The 20,548-nt window shown below is 40.5% G+C and overlaps 1 protein-coding gene across 4 annotated transcripts in view; it reads right to left on the reverse strand.

The window, feature by feature from the left end:
• Window positions 1-20,548, reverse strand: part of NKAIN3 (sodium/potassium transporting ATPase interacting 3) — a 200,826-nt gene that overhangs the window by 153,756 nt on the left and 26,522 nt on the right. The gene's annotated exons all lie outside the window — the stretch shown is intronic.

Consider the following 20,548-nt stretch of genomic DNA (forward strand, 5'->3'; position numbering starts at 1 on the left):
GTTACAGACCCAGAAATAGTACCTCAGGTTAAGAACTTTGCTTCAGGATGAGAACAGAAATCGTGCTCCAGCGGTGTGGCGGCAGCAGGAGGCCCCATTAGCTAAAGTGTGCTTCAGGTTAAGAACTGTTTCAGGCTAAGAATGGACCTCGGGAACAAATTAAGTACTTAACCCGAGGTACCACTGTATAGCCCAAATCTGAGGGGCCTTGAGTTACCCAGAAAGGATACATTATTTCAGTATCATGCGCAACAGCAACACACGTAGGGCAGAAGCGGCAACGCTTGTGTGTAAAGTAGGGCTTATTCACACTTCTGCTTGTCCCATGGCTAGAAAATATGGGTCCAAGTAGTTTTCCTCTTGTCCCATGCTTTCTAGGCACAGGTCCAAGCAGTTTCCTGTTTACACTGCCACTTTCCCCAGGGAAAACTTGCTCTTTACTTTATTTTTATTTTTATTAATAATAATAATAATAAATATTTTCTTAATTTACAAAAGTGTGTGCAATGTCTCTCTCTCGTATTTTTTTCCCCATGTAACATTTCAGAGCAAATGTCAGTCCACAGTAAACCCAATTGACATTTGCTCCGATTCAGCAATAAAAAACATGTTTTCCCTGGGTGGAAAGCAGGGGTACAAACAGAAATGTACATGGTTCTCCCCCACAGCAATCCTATGTGTTAGGATTAGGCTGAGAAGTAATGACTGGTCCAAAGTCACCTAGTGAATATGTGCTAGGAAGCTGCAACCAAGCAAACCCACAGTTTTTCACACTCCGTTGCATATAACCACAAGTACATGCACTGTGAGCTCCCTTAACACTGTAACACATAGGAGGGGAAGGAACCTTTGGCCCTTCAGATGTTGTTGGACTACAACTCCCACCAGCCCTAGCTAGCATCTCCAACAAGATCTGGAGGGCCACTTTACAGTGTTTGCTGCAAGTGTGTATGCAATAGCACACTTAGCATATGGAATGCAAAATTGGCATTTTAGTAACCAGTTCATTGTCCCATTTGATCCACAATCCAGGTCCCATTTGATCCACAATCCAGGTATGACTAGAGCTTCCATTAACACCACTCTCCTCTGAGATGTCTGGTTATTATCAAATCCCCGCTATTCAGATGCACATTTACTAATGCACCTCACATGTCCATCCAGTTTATCTATTCTCCTACCATTCATAGATAACAGACAACATTAGATTTAATGGCTCTAACTATTCTTTTAGCTTTTTACGGAATAAAAGCCAGAGACTTCAATAATTAGCTGAGAGGAAACATGAAGTGATTAGACACTGCAGTTGAAAGCTCTCTCATGCAGACAGAAATTAAATAGCTCTATAGATAGCACATACTGCAACAGCACATTGCTGCTCTGTTCACCCTCCCATTTGTCCATAGCTAGTGGGGAAAACACACTCCACCCATCAGGAAGAATTAGCCACACACAACCTCTAAGAGCAAAAGCACAAATCAAACAAGCTATGTTGCAGGTATCATTGTTAGTATCAAGCAGATAATATGAAGACAGGTCAAACAGAAAGATAGGGGTGGAAGGAAAGGTCATTCAAAACTTGTGAAAAGAGAGTGCTAATGTTGCAATCCTAAACACACAATTTTACAGCTTAAATGATAAAAAGTAAGTATCTGAACTTTTCAACACAGATATTTAATGCAAAACTACCGGGTGCCCAAAATAAGTTAAATGCACAATATATTTCCCCCTTTAAGGTTAAAATTGCCACCTAAACCCAACAGCAAAAGAAATCACCCCTCTCTCATCTCCACCAGATGCTGCACTGCCTAGAGAAACTAGAAAGCAGCTGTGTCAGTGTTAGAAACTGAGATATGAAAGCTAGGAGCAAAATGGCACCTTAAACCTAGGTTATGCGTGCAACAACGGAATATCTAGGCACACTTTTTTATAAGAAAAATACAAAGCTGAAAGTGAGTGAACAGCTAAAATATTATGTTCATTTTTCATATGGTCTAGTCCTTCCCCTGCCTACCCCCCTAATATTCTTAAGAGGGTCTTTTCTCCAGTCTTCAGAGAGTAGGTGGAAATGGGGAGGCAGTAAAAGGTCCTCCTTTCCTTCCACTCTGCAGTTTTAATCTGAAATCTTAGGTACAGTACTGCCCCCAGAACTCAGAAACTACTTGTGCTAATGAAATTCCCTGTCACAAAATGTGCCTAGAACAATGCGAGTTTCGAACACTGAGCTGTGCTTGCCTCTCTATATACTGCCGCAGCAATTCAGCAATACTTACTTCTTCCAGGGGAGCATCCAGGCAATAGTGTATCATCCCTGGCCTTGGTCAGAACTGAGGGTTGTGAGTTTTTATAGGAAAGGCTTTAATAACTTCATTGCACCATTATGGCAAAATATTATCTGTCATAAAAATTCTTATTTCTCTAACATTGTGCCATGACCTAGCAACAGCTGAGTGCACATGCCCAGGAGATAATGTGAACAGTCTAAGAATCTTCCTTCTTTCCTACCATGCTTCCCATAAGCCTATTCTCAAATTTAAAAGAGCAGTTTGGCAAGGCATTAACTGGAATAACTAGGAAGAAAGCCATAGCAGTTACACTGTTCTAGGGATCATACAAAGAACAGCAACAACAGTTCGCCTCACAGTAAATTCATAAATGTCCTTTTCCATGTCTGGGCTGGTATGATGCCTGCACTTCATGAAATAAAATTTGTGTATCTGTGTGCTCTCAGAAATGCAGTATTCTCTGTTGATCTGTCAGGAACAGCAATGGGCAGGTGCTCTGCTTCTTTACAACAGGCATGGGATACCTTTTTTTCAGCTTAAGGACCATATTCTTTCATGTACAACTTTATGGGGGACACATGCCAGTGGTTGGTGGAGCCAGAGGAAAATTGGACAGAGCAACTAAAGCACATTTTACCTTTATGTAGTAAGTTGAAGTCTTACCATGCAAAACTCAGAGATTGACTTTCTCTCTCTCTCTCCTCCATTGTGGCAAAGGAGGCATTCTCGCAGTTCCAGCACACATTCCAACCAGGCAAAAGCACTCAGGGATGCTGCAGAGCAGGGCCACTTAGGGATGTGGCCTGGGGAATAGCCCAAAACACAAAGAACATCTTAACTGCCTGTCAAATCATGGAAACAGGAAATGTTACATCTACCACATAAATCAACTAGAATAGTCACCTTTCTAGGGACTATCATTCAACTTAAAAGATAGCTCTTGAATTATATCCTATATTTATCACACTTGTACTTTTTTCTTCCCAAAAAAAAATCTACTTAGCAGTACTATAGTGGATTCTTCCTTTGCATTTTAGGTGAATAATGGAATGGAAATCAATATGATTTATCAGATGGACTGCTAGAACATGATGACTCTTGGCACAGTTTTTATGCATTTTACAGGAATATCACTATGACAAAATGACTTGGGAAGCTTTCAGTTGCACTGACCCATTCAATCAGAAGTGGTACCTCAAAGAACAATATATCAGGTCATACTCTCCAAATGTATTCACCAAATATTACTTTTACAGCTCCATTCTAAGCATGAAGCGATGAAGCACAACGGGAGGGTTTAACTGAAGTAACTTTACCTCTTTCCCCTTTTAACTAGCTTCCAATGAACTTTAAAAGACCCATTCTGTCCAAACTTCTATCCCCACAGGAACCAACCAGATGGCCATGGGATGCTCACAAACAAGACATGAGCACAATAGCACTTTCCTACTCAACACTTCCAGCAACTGAAGTTTGGAGGCATGTTGTCTTTGATCCTGGAAGTAGTACATAGCCATCAAGTAGCATTGCTAGCAGCCATGAATTTAAAGCTATCCAGATTGGTAGTCATTACTAGATATTATGGTAGCAAAGTCAATAATTTCACTCAGTGTTGTGAGAAGTACGTCCTTTAGTCTGTCCTGAATCCTCCAGCATTCAGTTTCAGCCCTGTTCCTAAGGGCTTATCAACACTTTGTTCCACACTTTCTAGGCACACACCCGGCATTCCAGGTCTGTATCCGAGTGTTTTTGTAGCAATTGTTGTCCCAGTGCATTTCCTTGGAAAACTAGTGTTTTACTTTTGAACCAGAGCAAATAGCAACCCGCTGAAAACATGATTGCAATTTGCTCTGATTCAGCAGTAAAACATGGGTTTTCCTAGGGAAATCTTTGCGATGGGGTAGTGGGGATGCTCAGACCTGGACAGTCTGGACCTGTGTCTAGAAACAACAGGTAAAAGGAAGTGTGGATGATCCTTAATCAAGACAAATTCTAATGGTTTGTCAACAGAAAAAAACCCTACCAAACCACATAGAAAAGCTTTTATGACCAGGAAGCATGTTTCATGGAAGAGTCTGTAAAAGACAAAATGTCAACCAGTTAAATGTCAACCTCACTTTTTCCTGAAAAATCCACATGTTGTTATGCAGTATATTTTGTACACTCATTCCCTTACCTTAACTTTTTAAAATAAAGAGACAAAACAACTCCCTCATCAGTGAATACGACCAAAATTCATAGTTGTTTACAAAGAGGGACACAGGGCGAAGCAGCAAAGAATTAGAGCAATGCCCTTGCTTTTAAACAGGGATGGCACAAAAACTAAAAGGTATCCTGTCTTCCTCACACATTAGGCAGAGCCACTGAGACATTCCTAAATTGAGGTATATACTAGTCTGTCAGAACAAGGATTCTGGAACCCTTCAAAAGCGACACAACAACAACAGTAACAACAATAAAACAATCCAATAGAAATATTTGTTCAACATCTGCTAAAGATCTGAGGCATTGCACTGCACAGCCAAATTGATACATTCAGGGAATATTTTGTAGCAGGAATCTTGAAGGTCTCTGAAAAAGACAAGATACAGTTGTACCTCGGGTTACATACGCTTCAGGTTACAGACTCTGCTAACCCAGAAATAGTACCTCAGGTTAAGAACTTTGCTTCAGGATGAGAACAGAAATCGTGCTCCAGCAGCACAGCAGAAGCGGGAGGCCCCATTAGCTAAAGTGGTGCTTCAGGCTAAGAACAGTTTCAGGTTAAGAACAGACCTCTGGAATGAATTAAGTACTTAACCTGAGGTACCACTGTATGAAAACTACCCAATTTAAACACACATCAATGGGAAGCTTTTTTAATTGATTTGCCTGATCTGTCTGGAAATGAGGAGTTTTCCTCCCCAATGCCTTTGGGGAGTAAAATATCATCTGAAAAAATCTGAATGTGAAACAACATACTAGCCACTGTAATCAATGTAGAAATGAAATTAAATGAATCAAATGATAACAAAAGGAAATGAAACAAATGAGACAATGAATGAAAAACAAATTCAAAGCAGATTCCAAAAGTGAAATGAAAAATTGGTGAAAAAACTATTTACAGCTGAACATTCCTGTATTCCATCTTTTTATGGTACCTTCTACTTGCTGCAAGCTTCAGGCTTCCAGCTTCAGCCACTGACTTCAGGAAATATGAACTACATAACACAAATATGTTTCCTGCTTGGCAGGGGGTTGGACTCGATGGCCCTTGTGGTCTCTTCCAACTCTATGATTCTATGATTCTATGAAATACCATGGTTCTGTTTGGTTACAGCTGCTCTTTTTTGCTCAGCCTGTCATTAACAGAAATGGGATGTTAATTGTGCAAAATATAGCATTAAATAATATTGCTCTAAGCCACCTATCTATGTGCAGCTCCTCTGCATGGAGCACCACTGAGCCTCATGCTGGAGCTTCTCATTTAAGCACTTTCTGGCTCTGCACTTACTGCCTACCCAGACTGACCAATGGATTATTCCAGGCAAGAGGAGTATAAACAGGAAGCTTCCTGCTCCATTTCAGCCATGCTGGAGCAACACAGTCTTTCTGAGCCATGAAGTGTTCTTGTATCACTGGTTTTTCAATATCATTGGCTCTATCTTGCACCTCAAACATATCTCCTGGTTTGTCCTGACTTACATTGTAATCCTAACCATGTCTACTCAAAAGTTTGTCCTATTGGCTTCAAAGAGGGGTTCTTCCAGGAAAGTAAGGTTAGGATTGTAACCTTATTCTTTGTTCCCAATGTTCCTGGCTAACCTCAGAAAGCCACCCATGGCTCAGCCCTCACACCTATGCATACATTTCTGGTCAATAAAACCAGATCTTTATTGTTACATTTCTGGTCATTCAACCATTATAATAATATACAGTATATTAATTGTTCCTGTTCCCCCTGCCTGCTGTGTGCAAACTTCTAGAACTTCAACACTTGTTTGCAGCAAGTTGATTATTTCAATAAACATTAACAAAGTAACATACAACCTGGAAATCATGTAAACACTATGAACAATGCTATATTGTATAGAATACAATTAATGAATGCAACTAAAATTGCAATAATTCAGATGGATGATCATGGATAATTTGAGCAATTATAATTTGATCAACTATAATTTCATAGCCAAGGAACTCTTGCATATAATAAAGTTTTCATCTGGAGTAAGGAAAAGGGAAGTTCTCCCTAGGCAGAGAGTCCAGAGATAGATGCAGTCATGAAAAGGGTCCTCTCTTTGTGCCACATTCAGTAAGAACTAACACAAAGCAAGGCTTTTCATTCCAATCTGAGAGGTAATAGTAGGCATTCTTTATGGATCTCAATAGGTACTCAAGTGAAGAAGCAGAAAAACAAAACAAGTCATATTGGCATTACCTCTAAGGAACAGGCAAAGAATAAGTTTTCTTTTCCAGTGAAGGCATTGCCTACACTACATCATCGTTCTGCAGGACAAGAGCTAACACTATCAAATAATATAGCCAGATCACATAAGAAGGAGCATAATTTTATGATCAGCATTTTGCAGTTTACAATCTGTTAAATGTCAGCCTTAAAAAGTTATGACTGACATTGCACCCTAGCTTTGAATGGATGGGAATTGCTTCTCTAGCTTCAGATATGATACAATAATGCTTCCCATTCAACATTTCTATAGTAAAGAACTGATTTCTCAGAAGGTGTCAAAGAAATAAAGGACAGAGTACTGTATCACTCTCCTCCCCCTACAAAAGCCACATGACTTTGAATGGAAAGATGTTGGAGAGAGAGAAAGAGACTGAAGCAAGAGAGGGAACAGGGTATGGATATGGATAACAATAAGGTGAATAATAGCTGTATCCTTTCTCCCTCCAAAACCACACTATCCAATCCATCAATTCAGCCTAATGCTATAATACAGGTGTCACTTTAATGCTGATCCAAATCCATTGCTTTGAATACTGGGAACTGGCACATTTGATTTTCTGAGTTCTTTTTAAAAACTGTTGTAATTCCCCTTTAAGGCACTACAGCAAATTTTATCTTGTTAATTGACTTTCCATATGCTAATCATGTTACACCACATTAAGTAATGCACTAATTGGCTTTAATGCTCTCACTTAGTGTGAAAAAAATGTGGCACACATAGAACATACAGACACATTTGTATAAGCAACAAACCTTCTGTACACGAAAGGTGTTAAACAGGAGTGAGGAGTGCCCACGGCTGTGGGACAGAAGTAACAGTAGGGAAAACACGAAAAAGTTGCATTATACTTCTTGGACAGTTCTCTACTGCGGGATTCTTTTACTCCAGGGTACAGGGAAAGTTAGCACCTTAATTAGACATTAGAGGAAATACATTGGATGCCTGGGAGGAGTAATTATGGTTTGAATTTATACAAAGCAATCATCTTTAGGTTGTGCCTACTATTACATTGGCACTTGGAGAGAGCTATAAAATGGAACAGCCATGCTACAGCACAGAACTCTGAGCACAGCCTGGTGGCAATCAGAAACATGAAGGAAGCTGAGCATTTTCATGGATCTGGTTTCCAGTGGCCCCAAGACACTGTATCTGTATATCTAGCAGGTGCTCCCAAAATCAAAATAGTAAGCTACCATGTGTGCACTCTTGACCAATAACCCATTTCCATCTTTTGCATCTTATCTTTCAACACATTTCCTTTTGTAAACCCAGGGAGTTTCAATAATTGTGAATCTCATCCTTAAATCCTGAACAACCACCCAGATTTGCATATCACCACACAGAAGCAGGCTTTCACATGTCAGCTAAACACCAGGCGGAGCGCATAAATCTGAGCACACTGGATCAGGAATTGTGAGTGCAGCATCCAACAAATGAGCTATGTACATAGGGTACAGAGTTGTTGATGCACATACAATGCATGAGGTGTCCCTATGACCTTTCCATCTGACTTCTGATACAAATGGGACTGTTTGTTCCCATATGGCATGAGGTCACACATAATGTTATGAACAGCAAAATTTGCAGCAAAATTTGGTGTTGTGCTCATTTATCTCTGGACTAAGACCTGAAATGTATCTGTATGAACCTGAACAACATTAAATGGAATTACTGTTGTTGTATGCTTTGGGGTAATTCCAAGTATTTATCTTTGTGCCAAGTGACTTTTAAATTTCTTCCCAACAGACGATACCATAGGAGTACACATAACAGCCTGTTATGTCAATTTTAAAACAGAATAGCTTACCAACTGGAGGGCTGAGAATCAGAAGAAACTTTTACTTCCTTTGTAAGTTTATTTGAGTTGAGCTCTGCAGCAAAGTTGAGAATTGGAATTTAAACAATCCTGCTTCTGATGTATGAGAAACATTCAAATGGGAAGCAAAAAATACTTTGGAAAAGAAATAACTTCACACAGCACCATAGCTGTCAAGTGTCCCTTATTCCAGCGCCATGTCCTGCTGCTGTCCCTTATTGATGGATGTCCCTTAAATTTCAAAGGAAGCAGCTCCTCTCCCTCCCTCCCTGCCGGCCAGGGAGGAGGGAGGCTTCAACTGTGTTGCTTGGCTGTGTTGCTCACCCAATAAAAAGTCTAAGAACGACTGCGGGGTGGAGCTTGCATGCCTTGTGTGTGGCTAGTTAATGCAAGCTGAGGGGGGTTTTGAATGCTGGACGCCATTTTGTTGCATGTTCTGCTGCAAACTCTGCAGTGCAAAGCCAGGCCGGGGAGCCATCTTAAGTTGAGGCTGCATAGGCCTTGTGGTGCATGTGATTCAGATTCTATTCAGTTGAACCTCTGGTTACAAAGTTGGTTGGACAGTGTTCTCGAAGCTACCAGCATGAGTTTGACCAGACTGCAGGAGGACAGGAAGACTGGAGTGCTGGAACAGGTGAGGCTGCAGGTCCCTTATTTTGGCTGCTGGTCCCTTATTTTCCAAGGCTGCTGGTCCCTTATTTTCAAATCTGTAAGTTGACAGCTATGCACAGCACATAGTTAAATTATGGAACTTACTCCCCCAAGGTGCTATTTCCATATTTTAACATTAGTAACATGGTTTGTTTACATAGCTTGTAACGGTTTCAGATGGCCCGCTTGTCCAGGGCTGGTACCATTGTGGGGAAATCTAACAGCACCCCCAATGGCATCAGAAACCATTCAGAGAACAGGACACAAAACATTTTCCTTTTGCAGTGTGCCATTTCCTTTGTATTAAGGTATCATAAGCTTTAGTGTGCCTTCTTTTCTGTGTAAAATGGGTGGCAGCCAGAGATGGTGACAGTACTCTCTGATTAAAAGGTTTAGCAACAGAAGCTGTGCATCAAGGTAAATATAAACTGAATTAAACAACATCAACAACACCCCCCAACCATCTTTAATTCCTGTAGCAGCTTTATTTATGGAGAAAGTGTAAAAAGCACTTTCCCCCGTTGACATCATAGCATGAGCACAGTGTGGCAAATGATCTTGTGGAAAACTTAAGTCACCTAAACATTAAGGGTTGCTGGCATCAGCAGAAGTAATAGTATTCCAAACAATTACATTGTCTAGGTTCATGTGAGAACAAGCTTCAGTACTGGAATTCAAATGATAAAACATGCAAATGTGGGACCCATTTGTGCCTACACATTTAATGCATAATGGAATAAAACATCTACTTTTGGCTTACATAGCACTTTGCACCTTATCTGCTACCATTAAAATGCATTAAATGGCACTAATAACGATGCACAATTGACCCGCATGGTGCTGCAGCATTTTCTAATCATCTCCACTTTCTCTCTAAATATGAAGAACAGTAATTATCAAACTACTACCTTCAGGCCTTCAGGGTATTAAGAACTAGAAACACATTAATTAGTTTCAACTACATGTTTCACAAACCTGGCCGCCAGTGGCTTCTGCAAAATATGTTAGCCCTTATTTAAAATGTATTTGCTACTGTTAGTTCCAGCTGTGAAAGATTAAAAAATGGCAGAAGAGAAAGAAAGGCCTTTGCTCCTGCTGGTTGTTTATAACTTAACAGGTCAGAGATTGGTTTTACCAGTTCTAGTTGGCTTTGCAAAAGTAAGTTTTTTTAAAAAAAAAAATCTCCATCATAGCTGCATTAACACCCTCTCATGAATAAAAGCAGTTTTCACACAGTGCAAGGTATTTCCACGTGGACTGTGGAGCAGGGATGCACTTTTAGACTCACCACTCCAAAAAATAGCAACTTCTTTCTGCAGCAACCACAAACTGCATGGTTCTCTGCATAAAGCCCCCAATGTGCAAGCTCCTGGTTGTGTGAGGGGCTCCGTGCATTCAGGACTTCCAGTTATGCAGGGCACTTTCTGTTGTAGAGCACAGCTTCTATGGTGCTTTTGGGTGGTCTATGACTAAGGGGTTGGGCCACTTCTAAAGTCTTTAAAAATTGTTACACACCTTCATGGGCGTAGCCAGGATTTTTGTGGGCAGGCCTTTTATTGGGGAGGGGAGCAGGCCCTCAGTTTGCTACACCCATGCACACCTTTGCTCTGGGTCCTCAAGATCTGCCTTGCTTTGACTGGTTCCTGCCTCCACTCATTCTTCGCTGACCAATAATGGACTTAGGAGATACTGGGTCCCTTGTTGAGGAGTTTGGCTTTAAAAGCCAACCCCAAATTTTTCTTATCTCACACCTAATGCAAGGGTGAACATAAGAACACTTGGAGAGAAGGGCACTTGTGAATGTCATCAAACAAAGCCTGGCTTCAAATGTTCTGAACTAGAGGAGGCACATGTGAGTTCTAGTCGAAGATAGATATGCAAGCTCTGGACATGGACGCACTTCGCACATTTTTTATCTCGGATGGCAAACTGAAGCTGATGGCCTCTCTCTTTTCAACAGGAATCTGCTTGCTCTTATCCTTTAGCAGGCCCCGCTCTGCATCTATCCTCCTCCCAAATAATCTTCAGCAATTAGGCAAGTTCTTTTTTAACACTGCAAGGCAAGGCCTCCTCTGTCAATCCAAGCTTTGGAAGTCTTTCAGATTTTTTTTTTAATGGCATTGTGATGGAAATGAACAATCTTTACTAGAGGGCTTTTGGATGATTTAGTTTTGCCTTATCTTTCCTGATGGTTTACAGGCAATGTCTCTGTTTCTGTGGATTTTTTATGATTATTTATTGTATCTGTATGTTCATGTGTGCACATGTGTGCATGTTACACTTTTTCAGGCTGCTCGGTGTGAAATGAACAGAAAACCAGCAGATAATTTTTTCAGAATAAACAATTGCTACATGTACAGCAATGTTTCCTACAAGACACACACAGTACCTTTAAACACAAATTGTGTGCCTTCCCCCAAGTTCTCACATGTATCTGTGTTTACAGGAACACATCTCAGTCATATTTTATGGCTTTGCTGCAGGAAACAGCAGTAAGTGTAAAGTGGCTGGGGCAACCCAGTCAGCTGAGTGGGGCAAAAGTAATAATGCCACCAACAGTGTTGGGCAATTGCTGGCTATTTCTCTTAATGTAAATGGGAATGTTTACTTCTGTTGCCTAAGACGTATTAGCTGAGTAGCTCCCACGATTGCATACATTCTATTTTGGTTCTAAGTCAGGAGTCTGGAGTCAGGCCAACTGCAAGGCATCTTCTTGCTCTGAAAAACTGTTTTCTAATTTTAGAAATTTACATGCACCGATTAATTTTGAGATTCTGACTCTTGGGTTTTTGAGTCTCTGGTACAAAGAGAGAGGAGTAGCTCTCCATTCCTAGGTTCTGCCCTAAATTGTTTACAACTCAAACTAGCTGCTGGTTAGTGCATTATTACTTCCTTTGTGGTGGCAAAGACAGGAGCAGAACGGTTTAATGCACAAGATCCAAGAAGTGTATAGAGTTCAAAGGGGCTTCCTTCCCAATTATTGCATCTAGCACACCAAGCTTCAAGTGAATATTTTAGACTGAGATATGTTCATGGTCTGGCTCCTCAGCTTTCAATTTATTTGTGATAGATTCAAAGGCAAGTAGTCCTACACTGTTACTCCTATTTTTAAGATGTACCAAGCTATCAGCTTTCATTATTTTCCAGAATTATTTCCAGCTTCCTTCATTCTTTGATAGATAGCAACTGTAATACTGTGTTTGTGCACACCCACACACATATTTTGGCAAAAGATGGATGCTCTCCCCAGATTCTCATGCTACATTTACTGCATGATTGGTTTGTTTATGACTATCTTAAAGCATTTAAGCAGAGTTAGAAATAAAGAGAAACAATGTCTGAATCTGTACGCCTATTAAGCAAACAAATCAGAAATGCACACAATTCAGGAGATATTTCACTGTCGATGGGTTTGAAAATCCTTTAGAAGATAATGCTGAGCTTAGCGGAGTGCAATACAAAAACTCCATTAGTATAATAATAGGTTTGTCTGCTGGCACTGTATTCCCAGATACAGTGCATTAAATGTCATTTAACTGTTCCAATAAATTCAGGCTCATGGGTGCAATTGATAAGCATTTTCTCCCTGTTTAAGAACGGAAGGGGAAAGCGTAATAAGGTGGATCAATACACAATGCAAGGACATAATGAGCAGTTAATGTGTCAGGGACAGAACTAATATGAAAAACATTATTAACTTAATTGTTTTTGAATTATAATTTAGTAAAAAAATGATCTTTGGAATTAATAGTTAATTTATTACATACAGTTACATTAGTGTACAGTTAAAATTTCAAGAGAACGATTACCAGAGCTCAGTTTGCAAATGGGAAAAGAGCTCTTGCAACTAAACCAAAATGAATGTGCTCCAGTGACAGATCTGAACTCATAAACAAAGCTGTTAGCACTGTGTTTTAAAAGGAAAGCTCAATGTTTCCAGTGTTTTTGCAAGTTAGTGTGAAAGACATGAGTGCATTAAGAGGGCTCCCTAAAGAATCATAAGTTTTGGTTATGGAAGGGTGAGTTTTCAGAGGGATTGATGTTTTCACAACTCAGCTGCTTTCAACTAAACATTTCCAAGTGGAAGGCGTTTTTTAAGGGCATGGTTTAATTTACTTCCTACAGCTTTGGCTAAGCTGCAGCATTCCAGTTAAGTGGTATCTAAGTAAATTAAGTACAGAGTCCCAACATCCACCAGACTGAAACAGACAGAGGAATTCTGTTTGCCTGTTGAATTATCTGCAAGATAGCAGGCTCTCTGCAAAATTCTTATGGGGTACTATCACTTATCACAATTTTCAAAACTTCTCACTTCTGTGTTAGGGTTGCCTAACACTGCTTCCAACTGCAGTATTCCAGCTATGTCTGGGAAATTCCAGACATATGGCAACCCTTAATTTATGCACAGTGTTTGAGACTGCCCAGTGATACTTGTCCACATTGGAGTTTACTGTATGTTTGCAGCTGTTTACATTCCCATTTCATCTGCATAGTACCCATGACGTTACACTCACATTATCAGTCTTGATGCCTTCTCCCTGCAAATTCAGATTTACCCGAATACAGCAATAATCTAATGAACTGGGGGAAATGGGCTCCAAACCTCTGCACTAGAGATAACAGACTATTTATTTTGCTATTTGGGGTGGGTTCAATCCCTCGTATCTACGGGACCGCCTCTCCTGGTATGCCCCACAGAGGAACTTACGGTCCTCAAATAAAAACATCTTGAAGGTCCCAGGCCACAGAGAGGTTAGGCTGGCCTCAACTAGAGCCAGGGCTTTTTCGGCTGCGGCTCCAACCTGGTGGAACGCTCTGTCACAAGAGACAAGGGCCCTGCAGGACTTGACATCTTTCCGCAGGGCCTGCAAGACAGAGCTGTTCCACCAGGCCTTTGGTTAGGGCACAGCCTGACCCCCTCCTTTGGCAATCTTTACAATACTTTAGTTTATGGTTGCCATCAATTTTGATTTTAATTAATTATTATGATGTTTTAATGTTGCACTATCTTAGTGTTGTTAGCCGCCCTGAGCCCGGCTTCGGCTGGGGAGGGCGGGATATAAATAAAATTTATTATTATTATTATTATCATATTTGTACAAAGCCAGAAAGCTGCACAAGAAAACCACATTAAAAGTTTTTACAACAGATATTGCAATAATAAAATAGTGTGTGCTTTTCAATTTCCTCCCATGCTGTGGTATGCCCTTGAATGGAAAATATTTGTGTGTGTGTGTGTGTGTGTGTGTGTGTGTTTCTTTTGAACCCTCAGATTTGCACAAAACCAGAAAACTGCAAAAGTGTATGCTAAGCATTTACAATTGCCCAACTGTGCTTTTCAGCAATTCCTGAACAGGGTGATTTTTTAAAACAAATAAAGTGTGTGTACAGCTATCAGTACACATTGCATGCCAGTACTTAACTGGCATAATAGAACCAACAAATTAGAAGGTGGGGATAAACACAGCAGGGAACGCCTGTTGGCATGAGCAGGAAAGATTGAATTTGCTTTTCATATACAAATTCAAATATGGGTGGGTGTGGACCAATCAGGTCTCATTTGAATGCAGGGGAATGGATTGTCAACTGAATTATGCTCAAATGTAGACAAGCGTCTTGACTGAGATCCTATACCTCCGTCTGGTTTGGTCGGGGGAAGTTAGCAGAAAAAGGCTCATATTGCCTGTGGTACTTTTAACAGGGAATGGTGCAAGCAAGTCTATCCACATTATATGGGGCAAGTCAGCCAGATGGGCAGGGTACAAATACAACAGTAAAAAACAAACAACAGTTCCTTTCTTTTTTTTTACACTGTTATATACAGAGCTCATTCAGCTTTCTTTACTGAAGCAGGAATTCTCCTTTCTTTGTTTTAACTTTCTCCTTCCTTTTCCATAAACCTCCTGTTCACCTTCATATACAGTATCTGTTCCTTCAATGAGTTCTCACAGTTCAAGGAACCACTCCTTTAAGCTCATTTGAAATTCAGCACTCCTTTCCCTGTGCAACTGAGCCACTTTCTCCCTTTAAATATTTCCTGGAAAGCTTCATTCCCTGTTGCTTACAAATGTATTCATTGTATATCATTTTCCAATACAGTGCATGATATAAGCCATGTGAAATAAATTGTATCTTTTTCTGTTTGCAGAAATCTCAGTCCAAGATTTCAAGCAGACATACACAGCAAAATAAGAATAGACACAAAATGTTTTTGCTGTGTTGCCTTCTGAACCAGAAAATATTCTTCACTGATTTCAACTGAGAGTCTGGCCCTTTCTTCTCTGGCCCTTTCTTCTCTCCCTCCTCCAGCCATCTGTTAATAATGTTAACCTTTGAGCAACTACCTTATGTTAAAAGTCCAACAAAGTAAACAACGAGGAGCCAATCTGAGGAAGTATTGGAGAGCCATTGCCAGTAAGTGTAGATAGTATGCACTGAGTTAGGCAGATCACAATATTCACTCTGTACAAGGCAGCTTCCTTTGTTCCTATGGTCCAGGGGTCAGCAAACTTCTTCAGCAGGGGGCCGGTCCACTGTCCCTCAGACCTTGTGGGGGCTGGACTATATTTTGAAGAAGAAAAATGAATGACTTTGACGTGCTTTCGAACTGCTAGGTTGGCGGTTGGCAGGAGCAGTGACCGAGCACCAGGAACTCACCCCGTCACAGGGATTCAAACCGTCGACCTTCCGGTCGGCTCAGTGGTTTAGACAACATCGCCACCTGCGTCCCTATTCCTTAGGTTACATGTGCTAAATAGGGCTTCCCCATGAAACCCACAGGCTCCCTCCTGATCACATACCCCACACAGCAATAAGCCTTGGCAGCAATTTTGGGCTTTTTCCAAGCGTAATCGCCATGTAGAGATGAGCTTTTCTGGGGAGTCTGCTCCTGTAGCCCAACCCTTTCTATGTGCTCCATGTTGCCCCACACGCTATTTATCCTTGAAAAACAGGTGTTTAGCATTCTGTGGCCACTGAGCATGCTTAGTCCTTGATGCGCTCAAGGTGGTTTTTCCCACCACCACCATTAACACATTTTATTCCTAAAGAAGTTTTGCACTTCTGCAAATCTTAAGGTTTCCCTGAGCCTTGCAATACCTCCCTGTGTGTATGGTTCCATTATGGTTGTATAAGGATCCACACATTATGAGTTCTCTATGGGTATAGATTTATCCTCTGTGAACATGCCCACCCCATTCTGAAAGCTATTTAAGGTAGTGGCTATTCACAACAAACGTGACATTAAGTGAATTAAGTGTCTTGTGATGAAATATTTAATTTTGGGTGTCGTGATCAGAGTGTCAATCAACTTTTATTGGGAGAGAATGAATCAACACACCATAAATGCCGCATCACCCATTTCATTGACCCTCCCCCCACACACACACACTCAAATGTGCAAGGCAGCAAGATGTAGTTGATTGCCTTCACACGGATTTGCAATTGGTGACCTTTCACTTTGATCTCCATAAGAACCTAAACTTAACAATGAAGAAACAATCATGTGTAAAATGCAAGGTTATGTGTACAGTTCTATAAAATTACTACTTTGGGGTTCCTTGACTCATTAACCTACAAATCCTGAAAAACAGCCACAGTTTTAAGGCAATCTTCTTCACAATAAAATAGAACGATCCCTGCTGTGGAAGCTCACCAGGACATTGTAAAATATAGTTAGGCTCTGCTAAAAAACTAATTTAATTTTTTTATTTGGTTCAGATTAAAAATGCATGAACTCTGGGCTAAGCAAGCTAGAAATTAGATCTGCAGGGTGAAAGGCTATATTTCATGGGTGTTATGATAACTTCTGCAAATTAAAAGGAAAAGATCTGTTTCCCACTAGAAATTGTCAACAATTTTACTGTGCTTCTACAGAGATAATTTGGCAGTTTCTCACATTTCATCTTAATTGTCACAGAATTACTCTGATAACTGACTACAGCGGCTTTCAGAAGAAACATTTACTCAACTAGAGTTTGGATTGTTTGAATATATTTACTGAACAGCTAAAACATTTCAGCTGAGGATACCTAATCCTGGAACACATCTGCTCAACAGCTATCATTTAATTCTACAAATATTCCTTTTCTAGGACATATTTATTTTCCAGGACACTGCTTACTGTTCTCAAAACAAGCTATTACACTTGCAAAGGTTATCTACACTGATTTTGCCATCGTTTTGAATCCTTGGAGATGTTTATGCCTTGACAACTTGAAAGAATGATGTATTTAAGGAACTAGAAAGAAACTCACAATAAACTGATAAATCTGCATTGTAAATATGAAAGACTGGGTAAATCTGACACACCGAGAAGACAGAAGAATACTTTTTTAATGGTGACTGTACTTTGAAACTATATAAAGGCTTCTCAGGTTCAGTCTATCAATAAGCTGATTTGCATGTTTGTAAGCACTAAAAGATGGGGTGGGGAAACCTCTGACCCATGTTCCTTTGCTGGGGGCCAACAGTGCACCAGCTGATGGGTAGTAGGAACAGGTAGGTATGAGTCAGGCAGGGAGGTTTGCAAAGCATAGGGCCAACATTGTCCCTTGTGAACCCTACTCAATGGATGAATGGAACTCTAAGTGCACTCCCAACTCTTCCCTTGTTTGAATTCAAGCACTTTCCATTCTGTATCTTAGGAAGACAGCATGGTTTCCTCACTGTTAAAAGTAACACTTGCAAACCTTTGATTGTTTACACATTTTTTAAAAATAAAATATACATTAGGGCAGAAGGGGAACTATGAACATCACAATGAATCCGTAAGATGCTGTCAGGCTATTGCTCTTCCAAGCATAAACAATTTCTTTTGACAAAATGAAGGCAAAACAGAAATACAAGCAGAAAACAAACTGGAAGATACTTGTTACTGGCAGGTATTTACCGTATTTTTCGCTCTATAACACGCACCAGACCATAACACGCACGTAGTTTTTAGAGGAGGAAAACAAGAAAAAAATATTCTAAATGAAATAGTGGATATATGATTTTTGTGGTTCATGCTGTGGCCACAGACATGTGATCTGACAGTGAGTTTGGAGTAGCCCAATGCAAAAATCCTGAGGATCCATGTGGATCCATGCTTTGTAACCACGGAGGATGGAAGGAAGGGGAACCATGGATCCTCTGCTCATGACTGCAGCAGATCCCCCCCCCCCCCGCTGGCATTCGCTCCATAACACACACAGACATTTCCCCTTACTTTCTAGGAGGAAAAAAGTGAGTGTTATGGTGCAAAAAATACGGTATGTTCAATTATGTTAAAATTATTGCTTGATAGCCAACTAAGTCATACTCAGAAGTCCAATGATTTCAATGAGTGTGTTCTTCTGACAGAGATGAGGGATGCAGATTGCAGAAACCTTGAACTAAGGAGAACAAGGTATGGCACAGGGCACATCAAGATCCAGCAGAAAAGGGTCAGAAAAATCTCAAACTGATGTCTGAAGTGGAAAAATATTATTAGAAAAGATTATTAATAGAAATGTGTCCAACTTATTTTGATGTACAGTGGTACCTCGGGTTAAGTACTTAATTCGTTCTGGAGGTCCGTTCTTAACCTGAAACTATTCTTAACCTTTAGCTAATGGGGCCTCCTGCTGCCGCCGCACCGCCGGAGCACAATTTCTGTTCTCATCCTGAACATAGCTGTCAAGTGTCCCTTATTTGAAGGGACAGTCCCTTATTCCAGCGCCATGTCCCGCTGCTGTCCCTTATTGATGGATGTCCCTTAAATGTCCCTTAAATGATGTCCCTTAAATTTCAAAGGAAGCAGCTCCTCTCCCTCCCTCCCTGCCGGCCAGGGAGGAGGAAGGCTCCAACAGTGTTGCTTGGCTGTGTTGCTCACCCAATAAGAAGTCTTAGAACGACTGGGGGTGGAGCTTGCATGCCTTGTGTGTGGCTAGTTAATGCAAGCTGAGGGGTTTTTTTTAATGCTGGACACCATTTTGTTGCACGTGCTGCTGCAAACTTTGCAGTGCAAATCCAGGTCGGGGAGCCATCTTAGGTTGAGGCTGCATAGGCCTTGTGGTGCATGTGATTCAGATTCTATTCAGTTGAACCTCTGGTTACAAAGTTGGTTGGACAGTGTTCTCGAAGCATGAGTTTGACCAGACTGCAGGAGGACAGGAAGACTGGAGTGCCTGGAACAGGTGAGGCTGCAGGTCCCTTATTTTGGCTGCTGGTCCCTTATTTTCAAATCTGTAAGTTGACAGCTATGATCCTGAAGCAAAGTTCTTAACCTGAAGCACATGTAACCTGAGGTACCACTGTACGTGTATTGCCTTCTGGTGTTTGTATTCCATTTATTGTGGTATTTTACTTAATTATCTTGGCTAAATTTTCAAATCCCAAGAATACCTAGCTGTACCATCATCTGTTAACCTCTCCTCCTTTAGTAAGGTAATTTCCCCAGCTTCTTAGGAAGTGGAAGGATTAAAAGGTAGCTGGAAAGGTTGTTATTATCAGGTTTTTCAAGTGTTCAGTTGGAGCACTTGGAAAATGAAGTTCATTTTCAGGGTAAGCCTAGTCCTGATCACCCCTAATTACTGTCCACTCAAAACAGATCAACCTTCTTTTTATGAAAGCTCAATAACTTTCATTATGTTTGCTAGAGCAGTGGGTAAAATAATAGTTAAGGAAACACTTCAGGTTCTTTTTGCTTTTAAGTTCTTTGATTTACACCAATCAATACTTAACAGCAGCAAAAAATGAGAATAAATGCTCTCATCTTTAGGTAACTGGAAGTGGTGTCTTTCCAAAATATGAGAAAGGCAGTTTATTAAGGCAAAAGATTTTTCTAGCAAGCACTGCCAAGTCTCTTCAGTAGTTCACAAACGGCCACACTTCATTTTGCAGAAATTTTATGTGCTGGGGATGAAATTCTTTGAAAAATGCCATACAAATAAGGGTTTGATGTTGGAGGGGAACGGATGATTGCAAAAGAACTGAAATGCAGAAGCAAGGAACCAAAGCAAAAGCCTTTTCTTTACGCACAAGCCTATCACATGTCACATTAAATAAAAAATAAGCTATGAAAACCACACCAGCTCCTATTAAAAATAATTGGCATAAGCCAGATGACTGTTCTGAAGCACATGTGCAAATACATTTGCTCCTTTATTATACAGATTTGTGGAATCTGAGATACACACTCATATGTCTCAGAGAGCACAGCTGCAATTCCTTTTCTGCTAAGTGACCAAGGAATACATTGTATGACAAATTGCAGACTAACTGAATGACCCACATCCAGTTCTAGTGTTATATTTAAACAGCTTTAAAATATAGGCCAGAATCCATAGGCCTAAGCACACATGCAGAGTGATTGCAAATGCATACAT

The sequence above is a fragment of the Podarcis liolepis genome, assembly GCF_965112155.1.
Source record: "Podarcis liolepis genome assembly, chromosome: 8".
In the NCBI taxonomy this organism is placed as follows: domain Eukaryota; kingdom Metazoa; phylum Chordata; class Lepidosauria; order Squamata; family Lacertidae; genus Podarcis; species Podarcis liolepis.